The following is a 16,958-nucleotide window of genomic DNA, read 5'->3' on the forward strand; positions in this document are numbered from 1 at the left end:
GTATTTTGTGTTTTTATGTTGTGAACCGCCCTGAGTCCTGCTGGTATAAAGTGGTATACAAATTTAATAAATAGTAATAGTAATAATACTTATAAAGAAGCCTTCCCCAACTGGACCCCTCCAGAGATTTCGGACTGCAACTCCCACTGGCTGGTGTTGATGGGATTCGTGGTTCAAAACCTCTGAAGGGCACTGGGTTTTGGAAAACTTCTAAAGAGTGGCCAAGCACATTTCTTGTATCCTAGAGTGTTTTTTTTAAAAAAAAAAAAAATTATTACCTGAAACTAGTTTTTCGTGTCCATTCTTTGGTCTTTAAAATGCTGGAACTGGCTAAGACTTTCAATTGGGTTAAAGCCAGGATATGCGTAAACAGCAACCTGTGCAGATTATTGCTATTAAACTTTCAACAAAACCTTTTGTTTTCAAAGTACCTGCCTTCACAAAAGCAATGTCTGAATGATAACGCAAATCATTGAGGAGTGAACATGAAGGGTTTGTGAGGGAAGTAAAGGGTAGAAAAGATCTGAAGGTTGGAGCCACTGAAAGCATGGAAAGGTTTATTTTTTATAAATATTTTTTATTCATTTTATATGAAACAAAACATAAACAATACAAAAACACACACAACACAGAAAATTATTATACACTCATCCTATTTTCCCTCAAACATCTTGGGGTGACTTCTCCCGACCCTCTCCTTTCTGGGTTTCATTACCATTCTTCCTTGACAGATTCATTACTTACCGGTAACCAAATATCCATTCTTATTCATTTAAAAGGTAAAGGGGCCCCTGACCATTAGGTCCAGTCATGTCTGACTCTGGGGTTGCAGCGCTCATCTCGTGTTACTGGCCAAGGGAGCCGGCGTACAGCTTCCAGGTCATGTGGCCAGCATGACAAAGCCACTTCTGGTGAACCAGCACACGGAAATGCCGTTTACCTTCCTGCCGGAGTGGTACCTATTTATCTACTTGCACTTTAGACGTGCTCGAACTGCTAGGTGGGCAGGAGCTGGGACCGAGCAACAGGAGCTCACCCCATTGCAGGGATTCGAACCTCCGACCTTCTGATCAGCAAGCCCTAGGCTACTATCATTTTCCTAATACGTTTTATATTATAAATCGCTTATACCCTACTTAACTACCACAAAGCTTTAACTACTTCCCCAGGGTTTTAAAATATTAAACATTACAATACTTTTTCAAATAAATTTTAAATTTCTTCCATTCTTCCTGCACCGTTTCCTCTCCTTGGTCGCGCAGTCTCGCTGTCAGCTCGGCAACTTCCATAAAGTCTTTTAGCTTCATTTGCCATTCTTCCACAGTTGGTGTCTCTTGATTCTTCCAGTTCTTTGCAATTAAGATTCTTGCTGCTGCTGTGGCATACAGAAAGCATGGAGAGGTTTAACCTGGGTGCTGGTAATGACTGGAAATTTCTGAGGGCTATCAGATGCCTCCAGGTGTTTGTTTAACCCACAGCGCCACCCACGTCCTGTCACAGCAGCAGTAGCATGATAATAACCTCGGGTTAAGAACTTAATTGGTTCTGGAGGTCCGTTTTTAACCTGAAACTGTTCTTAACCTGAAGTACCACTTTAGCTAATGGGGCCTCCCGCTGCCGCCGTGCCGCCAGAGCACAATTTCTGTTCTCATCCTGAAGCAAAGTTCTTAACCTGAAGCGTTATTTCTGGGTTAGCAGAGTCTGTAACCTGAAGCGTCTGTAACCCAAGGTACCACTGTACTGTACAGTGTAAAGTGACTATGCAGCTATAGCTTAAATATATCTAAATGAGCCCAGTGACCCTTAATAACAAGAATGACTGGGAACTGTATTCACAACAACATAAAAAAGTTTGCCACTTTTGCATTATGGCAAATCATAGAGAGATAGGCTGTGTACACACTGTACACACATTCAAAGCACATCTGCCCCCAAAGAATTATGGGCACTGTAATTTGTTACAGGTGCTGGGAATTATAGCTCTGTGAAAGGTAAACTACAGTTCACAGGATTTGGGGGGGGGGTAGGGTGCGTTAAATGTGCTTTAGAGATATTGTATGTAAACAGTCATAGACCCATTCACAATAATCAAAGATGAAACCCCAAACAAGATTTGCTTAAAGTTTATTTTGTTAGTGTGAACCAGCACCAAATGGGGTACGTATAGATAAATGGTGCCTCCATGTGGCTATTCTATGATGCTACAGTCCTCAACTTCCTATTTTGCTCATTCAGTGGAAGTCAGAGATTGTAACTTCATAGAATAACCACACGGAGGCACTATTTATCTATATAGTTTTATATTTCACTCCTTTCTTTCTCTTCCTTCAAAATATTTATATTATAACAATGCTAAAATATAACAAGTCAAAGCCACCAGCAGATTAAAACTTAATACAGATAACTCAGTCACATTTCAACTTGTGTAGCATACCTGCCATAGTCCTGGAAACATGTGGAATTTATATATTTATGAGTTGCAAGTTAATTGCTTCTACAGTTGGGAGTATACATGATGTTTGGGTATCTAATTTCTTTAAATTTCTTGGAGTAACTTTGTGTCTTTACAAAATAAAAAATAAAAAAAATTCCTTCCAGTAGCACCTTAGAGACCAACTAAGTTTGTTCTTTTATTGTTATTTTTTATTTTGTTTTGACTATGGCAGACCAACATGGCTACCATTTGTGTCTTTAGTCTCACTGACATGACCCAACCCTACTGTTCCTGTTGGAAGAGCTGGGTGATGGTTTGATCTGTGTAAGCAGGGTTTGTCCAGCCTGCACTAAGATTGCATTTACAGAACCCTAAACATTACTAGCCCCCTTCACTCATTGTTCACTTCAGGGGGCGATGGGAGTGCAAAGGGGTTGTGGAGCTTTGCTATTCCATGGGTTCTTTCAGCTTGCTAACTTGTTCAGGGGAAATGCCAGCATTGAGGAGCTCATGTACTCAGACATCTCTGAGCCCCCTTCTCCTCCTAACCCCCCTTACTCCCACCTTTACCATAGGCTGGCAAGTGTGGTTACCTCACTCTCCCACCCCACCCCCCAACAAACTATATAGAGCTGAAGGAGGAAGTTGGAAAGGTGAGACTCATTTCCTCTTCATATTTCACCTAATACTAATTGAGCTGGCTGAGGTCAGGATCTTGCCTAGCCTGACCGCTTGATATTGATCTGGACCATGTCTGCACCTACCAGTCTGAGGATTCTTGTTTCTAAGAGAGAGGGTTAATGAACCTGAAACCAGGTAGGTTTGGCCCAGATTCATCCATTGCTAGATCAGTCAGAGGTGGCAGGTTGTCATTGGAGCTGAACAGTAGGCTGATGACTCTTAATGGTCAGCAAATATCTGAATGGGGTGCCTCTTCTTGCCTCCCTCAGGAATGTTGTAATCCAGGCATGTCCAACAGGTAGATCATGATCTACTGGTAGATCACTGAACGTCTGTGGTAGATCACCGGTAAATCAGTGGCTCCCCCCCAAAGAAGCTAAAAAACTTTGGCTCCCATAAAAAACCTCAACATCTTTGCCCTGCCCCCCTAAAATGACCTAAACCACCAAAAACAGGGCTTTCCTTCCTTAAAAAAAAGCTCAATGTCACTTTCCTCCTCCCTAAAGAAGCACAACAACTTTTACGTGAACCCCCAAAAAGGGGGTAGATCATTGCCAGTTTTAAACTCTGTGAGTAGATCGCAGTCTCTTAGAAGTTGGCCACCCCTATGTAATCCAAGTGTGTGTGTGTGTGTGTCAGAAAGGATGCAGCCAGTAAATTTGGGGGGAATTTGAAGGTGCTGGCTGTTCCCCAGAAGACCTGATATGGGTGCAGCGAACTGTGTGTGGGGTGGTCTATTAGGGTGTTTGATGCTGCACCTCCAGCAATGCCCAAGGCATATACGTGTACTTGTAAATAAGCACAAAACTTTACAAAGCACCATATAACCCTCCGGTGACCTGCTTTCAAAGGAAACCAAACCCCTGAAACTTCTCATGACTTAGAGAAAAAGTGGAGTGAGCATAAGAATATCTTTGAGTTGGGGTTGCCCAAACTGAAACTAGGATCTCACTCATGCACATCATGTGATCTTCCATAGCCTTTGTCCTGGATACACTGACTTTCTTTCAACACATTCCCAACAAGCACCACAACTGAAAACCAGCTGGGATGGTCTCCTAAGTTAGTGTTCATCAAACCCTCTGCTTCCCATTGCTCAAACTTTCTCTTGTTCCCTTTCCTCTACATAGCTTATCTAGAAACACCCTACCCTTATCCATCATTCTTTAAACACTCTTAAGCTTATAATTGACCACATAAAGTGATTTCTAGAGACCGGTCTAATGAGCATTCATTCTGATTTGCTTTGGGGAGACTAGACAACTTGTGCCAAGCAAGTATTATCTCATACTTTCCAGTGCATATTCTTGTCGCTTTTTATGGCAAAATGTCTGATCTTCTGAGGAAGAGGGTTTGTTTCACAAGAGCTCCAAATCAGCCTTAATTGGTCAGCCTGAGTTTGTTCGACTGTAACTAAATCCCACCTGAAAATAGCGACAGTCTGGAAGCAACCTTGCGTTGGTAGGATGGGAAACTAGACAGAAATAACCTGTTACACAAAGTACAGTTTGGAGAAAAAGAAAAGTCAAATTTCTTGCTATTTTGCTTGAAGTTGTCAGAGCAGCAATATATTCATATGTGTGTGGGAAACATGTGAATTAGAGAGAGACAAACCTGTGGATCCAGCAAGGGTTAATATCCAAGCAAGGATTAATATTAATGAAAGAGCCAGGCGACTTTCATGGTAAGCACCATCTAATATGGGCCATTAAGGTAACAAAAGAAGTGGCTCTATGCCAGTTGAAAATTGGGTGGGTCCCCTCCCTTAGCTCACTGGTAGTCAGAAATACAAAAACCAGAATAGAGCTGGTGTGTGTGTAAGCTAGAATCTGGAAGCAAGGCTGCAGGCTGAAGCCTGTAAGACAGAGCCATGCTGGACTTCTGTTGGAACCTAAAGCTGTGGCTATGGGAGAAGAAAGCCCCCCTTGGGGTGTTACTGCTGTGAGCCCCTCCATCACAGGCTCAGGTTGTATATATGTGTAAATAAACTATATAGCCTAAAGACACCATAGTCTCCACTGTCTCTCATTCTGAGGAAACTGAATCCTGTGTAAATGCCTGGAATCTCACACCGCTCAGAGATTGGGGTGGTATGTAACAATACTCTCAGGAGTTTGCCAGGAACCAACATGAAACGACCCGCAGTCAGATTTCCTGACCTTTTAAGAAACAATCTCAAATGTAGCTGCGAGATGCTCTGCATTTGATCAGATCAAGCGGGGACAGAGAAGTCCTGATCAAAATTACACTCATACACCTGACTTTTTGTGTGTCCTGCAAGGCAGGATGGGGAAAATGTGTTTTCTCTCGCCAGGCATTGAGGTGATGCTACTGACTGAGAAAACATACACTGTACAGGGAAAGAATTAAAACAGAAGTTTTCAACCTTTTTGAGTCCATGGCTTCCTTGACCAACTGCATTCTTTCTGTGGCACCCCTGTGGGGCTCAGGAGCCTAGTTATGTCACTGCTTGCCGCTGAGCTGGCAGCCTCTCACCCTTTTTCAAACACCCTCTTTTGTGGAGTGTTCCCTCAGCCTCCTCTCCCCCCTCCTTGGGAGTCCTCCAGACAGCCACTGCAGCCCCCTGGTCTCTGAACTGCCTCAGCTCCTGGCTACCAATGCCCCCTGATCAGTGGCGGAGGAAGAGGAGTGTAGGGGGAGCACACCGCCCCGGCAGCGTGTTCCCGGTGGGGTACCATCACGGCTGCCCCCCGCCCACGCTGGGTGCCCCGCCCCCACAAGCGGTGTGCCACTCCCCCAGACAGCGCGCCACTCCCCCAGACGGCGCGCCACTCCCCCAGACGGTGCGCCACTCCCCCAGGTGGCGCGCCACGCCCTCATGACACCCACCACGGCCCTGTGGGCAGCGTGCCACACCCCCAGGATGCGTGTCAGCCCCCCCAGTGCCGGAGCATGAAGCTCTGCCACTGTCCCTGATCAGCCCCAGAGGCACCATTTGCCTGGGGAGTTTGTATCTAGGGCTGCTGCAACAAACAGCTGTACAAGCTTTTGGGAGGCAGAGACATGAGAGGGCATCGGAGGAGGGAGGGAAGGAAAGAGGAACAGAGGCTAGTGTTGCTCGCAGCACCCCTGGCCATCATTCAAGGCGCCCCAGGGTGCCACAGCACACTGGTTGAAAACCACTGGATTAAACACGTCCATGCTACTTTGATCAAATTCAGAGATACCCACTACCCTTCACCACCAACACAAAGCTGTGGGAGATCCAATGGCAGGTGTCCCAGATAACATGTAGTTTAGCAATGAGCCCTGGGGAGCAAATTTGTGGGTGCTGAGGGAGCAGAGTGCCTGAAGATCATGGGTTGGTTGTGCTGTTCTGACTCATCCCAGGATGCAGTTCTGCAAGGCACAGCAGAAAAGGAGAAGTCACTGCCGGAGAAGGAGGAGGGTCCTTGCCCCTTGGAAGCACAAACCAGGGAATTTTAGTCTTACTCATCATATTATTTTTATATCTGGTTTTTCAGATGTAAACCTCAAGGCTTCTGTCAGCGCATTAACTCTTGAATTTACTGCCCCACACCCAGCAGAGGTCTTGATACCTAATTCCTAGTACCTTTGCCGGGGCAACAGATACGCAGATGTTAAATAATCTGCTGTGGGGAATCCAGAACTCTTTCCTCAAGGCAGCTTCTGTGTTACGGGGATTTGTCACATTTTCCCTAGCGCTCCAAGCACAATATTTTGTCACTAGGAGAAAAAAATTATTTCTCCCTGCCCCCACAGCCAGTTTTCAACCTTTTCAACCCCACAGCTGAGGGCTGTGAGGAATGAAGGGCATCTCCCAGATGGTTGGTTGTTTATTTAAAGCATTTTAACTTTGGTCTCTCAAGTGGCTTAAAAAATATCAGAACTACAATCTAAGGCTGCATACAAAGCACATCTCCCCCACCCCACCCTCAAGTTCTGGGTACTGTAGTTTATTAAAGGATGCTAGGAATTAGAACTCTGCCAGGAGTAAACTACAGTTTACTGCTTGTACAACAATAGTAGAAAGAGCACTGAAAGAGAGAGGTGTGTGGAACCATGGAGTGCTTCATCAGACAAAATTAATTTGGAAAATGTGTATGTTCAGCTTTGGTACAAGGTCTTCATTACAAAGGTGACTTTTTCGTGCAAGGACTTCTTAGTGTGTGACAGAACTTCCTCTCTCTCCCCGCACGGCTGTATGCCACCCCCACCAAATCTGCTCCAGTGGGTTGGGAGAAAGGAAAACCCAGAACACATCTGGGAGGCATGTGGTGGTGGGGAGTAGAGGGAGGGGAAGTTCTGCTGCTCATAGGATGACTTGTGTTCTTGTAATAATCAGCTGAAATGAAAATAATTCAGTGAGGAGGAGGAGGAGGGGCCAAACGTTGCTGGTCTCTGACAGAGGGGCCTTGTAGTATTTAAGGTGGTATGGGATGCAAGTAAATGTCAGGCTGCTGTCAGCAACCTCCACAGCCAGTTGCCCAGGAACATACAAAGACAAGGGGTGTTCTTTTTGTCCGCTTTTTATTCAGTATTTACAGAGAGAGGCTTTAGAACCCAGCCTCTTGGATAATTGTGTTGTCCTGAGTGAATTCCCCCCCCCCCCGTCTCTCCCACTTCTTCATTTGTCATCCTCATCACCTCTTCTATGGGTGCTGATGAGTGCCCTCTGTCTGTGAGCTCTTTGCTCTCCTACTTTCAATACTCGCCAAGTTCTGGGTGGTGGTGGGGTCTGGAATACTTTCTAAAGACACGGTGTCCCTCAGCCGTCACACACACACACACACACACACACACAGTGCTTCCTCCTCCCTCTCCTCCTCCTCTCCCATTATTTCCCAACTTTCCCCCTCATCTGCCTCTGAGCTGTGACCGCCCTTAAACCCCCGTTGTATTTCTAAACTGTCTTCCTCTTCTCCGGAAGGGTCAGGCTGGGGAGGCAGTCTCCATCATTCTTCCTCTGCTCAGTCCCTGACAGTAAAGCGGTAATGCAGGGGGTTTTTACACAGCAAAGCGCATACCAATGAAAGATAAGAGAGCAGAAAAAAACAAGAAATTTTGCAAGAAAAGAAAAAGAATTAATACATTCTTCTTGAAAAAAGAGTGAAACAGGATATCAAGATGTTGCTAATGCAATATTCAATTATAATAAATCAGCAAATAGAGTTGAAAATTAAATATTTTAAACAGAAACAATTTGAACAGGTTAACAAGTCAGGGAAACTATAAGCTTGGCAAACAAAAAAGAAAAAACCTGCATTAATAGAATAAATGTAGGAGGTAGAATTGTGGAAAATCAGAAAGAAATACCGGTAAGAGATCAATTTGTGAATTTTTATACAGAACTATATTGAGCCAAACGAGGTAATTTAGAAGAAATGGGTAAATATTTAGAAGACAGTCGACTACCTAAGATTCTGAAAGATAAAATGTAATTTCTGAATGGACCTGTGACAATGATGGAATTACAGCAAGCAATTTTACAGGCAAAATTAGGGAAGGCACCCAGACCTGATGGAATTTCAGCATTCTATTATAGAAAATTACAAGATTACCTAATACAACCTTTAAAATATATTACGAATATAACTTTGAATACAGGAGTTACCAGAATCCTGGAAGAGTGCATACACAACTTTGATTCATAAGCAAGATAGAGATCCAGAGGTGGTTAAGAACTATCAACCTATTTCAGTGTTGAAAAACGACTATAAACTGTTTGCAGACATATTAGCTAGTAGGTTGAAAACTGTATTAAAAAAGGGTAATCCATCAAGATCATGCTGGATTTTTGCCAGGCAGACAAATGAAATATAATATTAGAAACATAATTGATGTAATAGAATATTTAGAAGTGAGAAATGAAAAACAAACAGCTTTAATGTTTTTAGACGCTGAGAAAGCATTTGACAACGTATTGTGGGACTTTATGTTTAAGGATTTGGAATATATGGGTTGTGGATATACTTTTATAAAAGGAACAAAATTAAAAAATTCCTTCCAGTAGCACCTTAGAGACCAACTAAGTTTGTTATTGGTATGAGCTTTCGTGTGCATGCACAAGAAAGCTCATACCAATATCAAACTTAGTTGGCCTCTAAGGTGCTACTGGAAGGAATTTTTTTAATTTTGTTTTGACTACGACAGACCAACATGGCTACCTACCTGTTTTTATAAAAGGAGTTAAGGCAACATATACTGATCAATCAGCAAAATTGATAGTAAATATTGTATTGAGTGAGAATTGTAAAATAACTAAAGGAACTAAAGGCTGTCACCTTTATTGTTTATAACAGTTTTAGAAGTTTTGGCACAAATATAAGATGTAATCAAGAAATTAAAGGAATAAGGATGGGACACAGACAATATAAATTTAAAGCTTTTGCAGATGAAAGTGGTGATATCTGTAGAGGAACCAATAGAGTCAATCCCAAAAGCAATGAGAGAGATACCGGTAAATAAAAATGGAGGAATAGCAGGTCTTGAAATTAATAAAGATAAAACCAAGCTCCTGGTAAAAAAATGTGAATGATGGGAGTAAAAATAAATGACAAAGTTTATCAGGCTTAAAAATTGAAAAGAAGATTAAATATTTGGGTGTGTGGTTAACAGCAAAGAATATAAATTTGTATAAAGATAATTACTTAAGAACTTGGGAGGGTATTAAAAGAAATTTGCAAATATGGAGTAGAATGAAGCTGATGGCACCATGTTGGGAGTGGCAAAATATAACTTTATTTCTCTGCTTGCAAACCTTAAACCTCCATCTGCGCAGTGCCACCTACTGGCCCTTGTGCATCACACCCCCCCTTTCTAAAGTGGTAACTATGACAACATCAACACATAAAACCCATACAAATGAACTTAATAAATACAGTATGATTATTATAATGTGGAGGATTATTATAATGATTATTATAATGTCCCGTGAAGGTCAGGGATGATTCTGTCCTATGGACAATCTGCTGCTAACTTTCTTTCTTTTCTTTTTTTTACAGACTACCCAATGTTATGTAATCTCTCAGGAATGCTGGCGGCTGTCTGAGAGGAGCAACACAGGGTACCCTGAGCTTTAAGACTCACAGCAGAATTAGGGTTCTTGCAGAGAAAATGCCTCCACTGATAATGCCTTCATTGTGCGATACTCAAGAGCCAACCCATGACAGGCTTCTCTTCCCCCAATATGGCTATTTTTGTTGAGTAACTGATTGATTTTGCAAGAGACAATGACATGAGGAGATGACAGCAGATTCGCACATCCAGGTTGCCATCATGAGTAACAGAATCTGTGGGTTTTCTTTCATTTCTTAGATTTTCATCTTTTATCAGACGATGAAGGATCTGGAACACACAGGGCTAGGGATCGCTTTCCTCCTTGCCAGCCCTCAGCCCAAGTCCACTCCATGGATTGCAAGACCCACAGTCAAAGGTTCTCACATCCTCCTCTCTGCATTCTGGAGATGGGCTACACAGCTGCCCAGCACTCCTGACAGAACTCAGAGGAAGTTATACAAGAACACTCGTTCCCATCCAGGCCAGCTCTTGTCTCCCTTGTTACTGTAAATTGGCACAAGAGCTGCTGAATCATGAGATGCGAGAGTCTCAGAAAAGTTATGAGATCTTCTCTCCTCTCTCCACAGCTCAGAGTTTCCCTCTTGTCTACAAGTAGAAGGCCTGTTTGCCTTTCAGACCCCACCTCCCCTTCCCACACAGTTTTCCATCTGTGCAACTCCTTCATTCTAAGAGAGACATTTAAGGGTTTCTGTGAACAATTACTTTTCATAGAATCATAGAATTGTAGAGTTGGAAGGTACCCCAAGGGTCATCTAGTCCAACCCCCTGCAATGCAGAAATCTCAATGCATGGTCCTCCATCCAATTTGAAACCATACTGCACCCTGCTGAGCTTTGCCAATGTGTTAGCAGTTTTATTGCTGCACCACTAACACAAATGTGTAACTCCTATGTTATAAGAAATGTAGACATCTTATTTTAAGGTTTTTGCCTCTGTTGCAGGAAAACGGCCTTTTTCTATAATTCAAACCACAAATTGTGGTTGCTGGAAAAATACAATTCTCCTTCCACAAGCAGGAAAAGAGTTGTGCAACTGCTGTTAACTTAGTTGTCTAGAGTGTGAGTCAAGAAGCCCCCCATTCAATTTTTACATCCGCTCTGAACTCACTAAGCAAGTTGGTGTTAGGATAAGATATGTACTCACATAAAAGGAACAATCTCATGTAAAGATCTGCCTCAGAGGGCTTCTGTCATGTGCCCCCACTATCAGATGCACAGTGGGTGATTACTGGGGCAGGGCCTTCTCAATAGTGGCACCAAAATGAAAGAATTTCCTCCTTAGGGAAACATAAAAAAGCAAAGGCAGCCATACTGATTTAGAAGACACCCCAGCAAAAAAATAAAATAAATCAAGTTTGCTTTGTGCCTTACCAGGTGGTCTTGGCACTATTTCAGATGTGTGGGTTTTTTGGGGGGGAGGGTCCTCTGGTTGACTGGGTTTTTAGTTTTTATTATACTTTGTGATTTTGTTCCTTTTATGTCATTACTGTTTTATTAATCTTCCTCAGGAGCATGGCATAGCCAAGGGGGTGTGAGGGGCAGCTGCCCCCCTAAATCAGTACAAATCTGAGGTTCTGCCCCGCCTAACAAAAACCTGACCCCCTAACAAAAGCTTGCCTCCCCTAACAAAAATCCTGGCTATGCCCATGCTCAGGAGCATGTATTTGCTATAGCATTGCCAGTACTGGTCATTATCAAGCTTACACCCTGTTATCCCCCCCCCCCCATTGTGCAATTGATGTAAAACAACTGAACCTATGTCCTTCCATCAGTGGTGATACTCAAGACTCCAATAGGCTCCAGTGCATGACAGTTTGGAACCAGGCAGTTCCTCTACACTCTGTGTACACATCAGAATGTCTGTCCACGTTAATGTCCACATGAGTTGCACAGAACCAATTTTTCAGTGTGCGATTTCAGTAAAACTCAATGGGTGGAATTCAGCATTGCACTATTCTTTACAGCTTGCCAGATGGGACAAACCTCTCTCCTTCCCCACAATGTTCTTGGGGTTCTCCCAATCCTCCCAGAGCCAATTTTGCGGCATGTGGATGGGGGGGGGGGGAATCTGTTCCACAAGTGGAAATCCTTGCGCAGGGCTTCAATGACCAGGCTTGTTAGGTCAATCCTGCCCAATGTTTCCTCTCCAAACTAGTGGCTTGTGTTTGATGGGATGCATTTGCGCGGACAGGCGGAGTCCCCCAAACCCAGCCGTTGTACCCTCCCCTCACTTAGTGCTTCCACAACCTCCCTGAATTCCAGTAATCTGAGGTCCATTGTGTGCACAAGGCCATTAAAAGATAATAACACTGAGGTACATGTTTTCCAATATACCAGACTTGCACAAAATTAGGGGTGAAAAATTAAAACACCCGGCCCTACCAACAGCTCACTGAGAAGCACCTCGCCATTGTAGGCAGAAGTTATGATGATACATGATAGATGGCACAATGTTGTTTTGGTTTTTTTTTTAAATAAAAAAACCCTACCAAATAATGCACATAAGTTGTTTTAAACTGTTTCTAATACTGTGTACTATTGTGTTTTAATATTAATGTTGTGTTTTAATTGTAACCTGCCCTGGGACCTTAGATTGAAGGTCTAGAGTGTTGTAATAACAATAACAACAATAAAAATAACAGAAGTCCAGAGTTGGGTAACATGCTATTTTATGTTGGATTCCTGCCCTCCCCCCTTACTACATTACCTGCAGATCAGGGGAAATCTGAATTGAACAGGAGAAAAGTACAGGCTTCCATTTGGATGAAGGCAATACAAAAAACATGTGCACGTGGTATGCATGGTAAACTGTTGTGTGTACACAGACTCTCACACACACAGCCTCATCATCTATGATGGCATGCACTGTATGCCCTCACTCATCCTCTCCTGTACCCATTGGAGACAGGCCTCTTGCCACAGTGCTTGTGGGAAAGGGAGGAACTGGAAGCTGTCTGAGAGAGATAAGAGGCTGAGGTTAAGAACAGACCAACTGTTACACCCCAGGGGATTTGCTGCTCTTTGTATAACCTTATTGTGGCTAAGCGATACAGATCAGCACTATTTTGATAAATTCCTTCCACTGAGGCAACCAGCAGTACATTTCCAAACCCTTTATCCCCTCAAGATATTAACGCTGGACTCCAGAGGAGCAGTCCTGTCAATCCACTGCAAGGAAAACACAAAGAATATGACAACACCATAAAGGTTCACATTTCTTGTTGCATGGATTTCCATAGCATAAAGGTGTTTGTGTCTCACACATACATTTGGATTGAAGAACATTTGATGAAAAAATTGACAGCGGGTGCTTTACCTGTATTATTATTGTCACAGATTTCTAGCCTGCCTTTTAGGGTGTTTACCTGTAAATGTCTGTGCCTCAGTAAACTAATTAGTCATTACAATATCACAATTTTCTGTGATTTTTCCCTCCTGTGAAAAGCTATCAAGGTGAAAGAACTAGGGATAAGAGAACACACAGTCTGCTGATGCGTCAGAGAGAATAAAATATGTAGCCAAACTAGAGACTATGTTTTGCTCACTGAGAGGATGATACAAGAAATGTGTCTGTTATAAGAAAAAACTGCTTCTTTTCCCTTATGGGGTACCCGAGAGCCCATATAGAGTCCTTATGTAGACTATCGGTAGGAGAAAATAACAGAGGCCAACCAGAGAATATTGAGAAGCAAAGCAGCTAGTAAGCCTGATATTTATTAAACTGTTGCAACAGGGTGCTCACCCCACCAGGCAGGAGGAAGGAGGAACCCAGAACAATGGTGTGCAAGCCCTTATATAGACTTTTGAAATTGCCACCCTGTAGCTCAAGACCACCCCCCAATACATCATACATACATCACAGAAGGAGGCGGTCTACAGCAGAATCCTGTCTGCCAGGATACCTAATAATGGTCACTGATTGCTTTTACCAGGGCATCCTGGCCATTCTTTTGTGATGGTAAATATTCTGTTCCTGAATCCAGGTTACAGGCTCACCCTATTCATACACAGATATGCTCTTAAGACAGGATTTGTGAACAAAGAGACAATGGGGAGGCTTTCCCATTTCCTTCCTCCTTGCAGAGAAACATTTGAGGTCAATTTGGGACAGTCAAAATGGTTTCAGGACTTTTTTGCTGTACTGTTTCAGACATGTGGTTTGTATATTTATGTACGTGTTTGCCTTGCACATTTACGAACATTTAATTTATATATTAGAGACCTTAAATTCTTATAACACGTTTATGCAGCTGGCTTGAAGTGGATTGGATGTAGTCACAAGACATCAGTGTCTTTAGCCCACACTGTTCCTCTGCTTGTCCCTTCCTATCCTAATCATAGTTTAAAATGCCTTCTTTGGTTGGGAAAAGCACCCTTTGACCTGCAGGGTCAACGGATGGGTGTTGTCTCTCAGATAAAGAGTCCAATCAAAGCACTTTCATTTCCCCCCCTAAAGTGGTTTTAAAAATCCACTAGCACAGACCAGTTGGTATACATATTCAGAGTGAAACAGTTCTCTATTCTTTTCCAGCACACCTTTCTACCCTGCCTAACAGATTGGCCCGATGTCAGCTCTGTCATTAATAGGAGGTCTGGTCCTTTAGGCTGAGTGAGAGGTGAGATCACACTTGTAACAAAGCAAACCAGTCAAGTAACAATGGCCTGTTCATATATTGTTGGGAATGGCACTGAAAAATTCAGTTGTGGAACCACGAACCCTCGAGCAGGAGTCATATTTTCACTGTGACAGTGTGTGACTTATATGGGAGTGTGGAAATGAAATTTATAATTGTGATGAAATTATGTTTGAGGTGGTACTTACGAACAAAACGGATATGCTGGCCAGCAAGGATGTCTCCCACTCTCCCCCCCCCCCCAATACTGCAGTTTGCGTGCTGTGAAAATGTGGCCTCCTTCACAACAGAAGTGTAATAGCAATGACCAGAAAGACTCTCATGTGCTATTTGGCAATTTCACAGTACCACAGATGTTGTGTTGCAACTTTCTGATGCTTCAGATCAAATTAACTGACAGAAGGGGGGAAATAATAATTATACTTCAAGAAAACTTTCCAAAGCACATTCTAGTAAGAGCCTGATGAGGTGGATCAGGAGAGACAATAAGTAATTCTGAATTACTGATTCAGTCTCTGTTCTGTAATTGATTTATTATTTGCAAAATTTCTAACCCACTCTTATCCCAGAGCAGACCTGAAAGAAAGATATTTTATTTTGAAGCAGAGCACAGGATAAGAGTTGTCATAAATCCTTCTCAATTGTGAACAAGAGCCTGGCTAAAGAAAGAAAAGCAGAATTCTGAATAGCAGATAGAATTCACAAGAAGGCTGTATAGAATGATGAATAGAAGCCATTCCCAACAATCTCCTTTTTCCTCAGAGGACATCTTCTCATTTGTCTTACCCATCTTCCCTCAAGATTGTGCTTCTGCGGTGAATGAGGATAGAACATTTCCCTATCACGGGGTGGGGTGGGGTGAGAGAGAGATTCTCCCCCAAATTCTTTGACCATGGAGAGGTGGGTTAGGAGTGGTTTAATACATTAAAAGAAATGCATGCATTTAAAGCACATGGCTTCGCCCAAAGAATCCTGTGAATGGTAGTATAGCCCACACAGACCTAGAATTCCCAGAGTCGTCCCAGAGCACACTTTCCCCCCTCTCAGGTGCCAGGGTTGGTACAATCAGCATAAGCGGTAGGAGGGCTTGGGGGACAGTTGGCAGGTGTTGCAAAGTCCTCTCCTTGTTCCCACTTCTCTGACTGTTGTCAGGAGGAGCTGCAGTGCACCTCCTTTTACAGATGGAACCTGGATGTGATGATGGACAGCATTCTATCCACCCAAATCCCATGTTAGTTCTTTCTTTCTTTTTTACCTTTACACCACCTCTGCACATTTTGAGGGTTTTCCTTCCTCCATTCCCCATCTCGTATCTTTTCTCGCTCCACCTACATGAATATAATTGCTTTTCCAACACTGTTCACCGGATTCAGCAATGATTCTCCTGTATGGATTTATTTAATTGTTTTATATGCCTTTTGAAGAGAAAATCTTCTTTCTTATCACTTTTGTTTCTGTTGTCCTGGTTACCGTTTGGGCCAGTAGTTCTCCAAACAGAAGACGTCATCATTTTGGTTTCGAATATAACACAATACGCTGTTGGGTAATTAACAGCTGAGTGTTCTTTTATTAATCACATCCTAATGAAGGGTGGACTCTTTGGAACAAGAAAAAATGGGGGTCTCCACATAAAGTACTTAACTAAATTCCAAAAAGTACTTCCGCTGCTTTAACAACGTTTTCTGATTTTTAGTAAATCCCTAAGTTAGGTCCATTAATATCAGTGGGTCTACTCTGAGTAAAATTCACTTGACTACCATCCCATGCCTTTATTGACAATATAAGACGGGCATAAAAATGAAGAAAGAAGCACAATTGGTGATAACTTTACAATTGTTTTGATACCAGGTCCAATGAACAGAGTTCCACCTGTCAAAATTTGACCCGTGAGGGCAGCCCTGAAAAGAATCTGGCCCATGGAGCCAAAAAGGTTCCCCACCCTGGTCAAGGAGGGTATTGTAGCATTGGGAAAGGTGTAGAAAATGGCAGTTAAAATGATCAAGGGGCTAGAGCTTGAGGAAAGGCTTTTTAGCTTAGGAAAAAGGCGAGTTTAGCTTGGTGTGTACAGTGTGAAGAAAATGCACATGGAGAAGGTTTTCCTCTTTCATAAGACCTTGTGTCATCCAAGGAAGTCGAATGCCAGATTCA

Source organism: Lacerta agilis, chromosome 1 (genome assembly GCF_009819535.1).
Source record: "Lacerta agilis isolate rLacAgi1 chromosome 1, rLacAgi1.pri, whole genome shotgun sequence".
Classification (NCBI taxonomy): Eukaryota; Metazoa; Chordata; class Lepidosauria; order Squamata; family Lacertidae; genus Lacerta; species Lacerta agilis.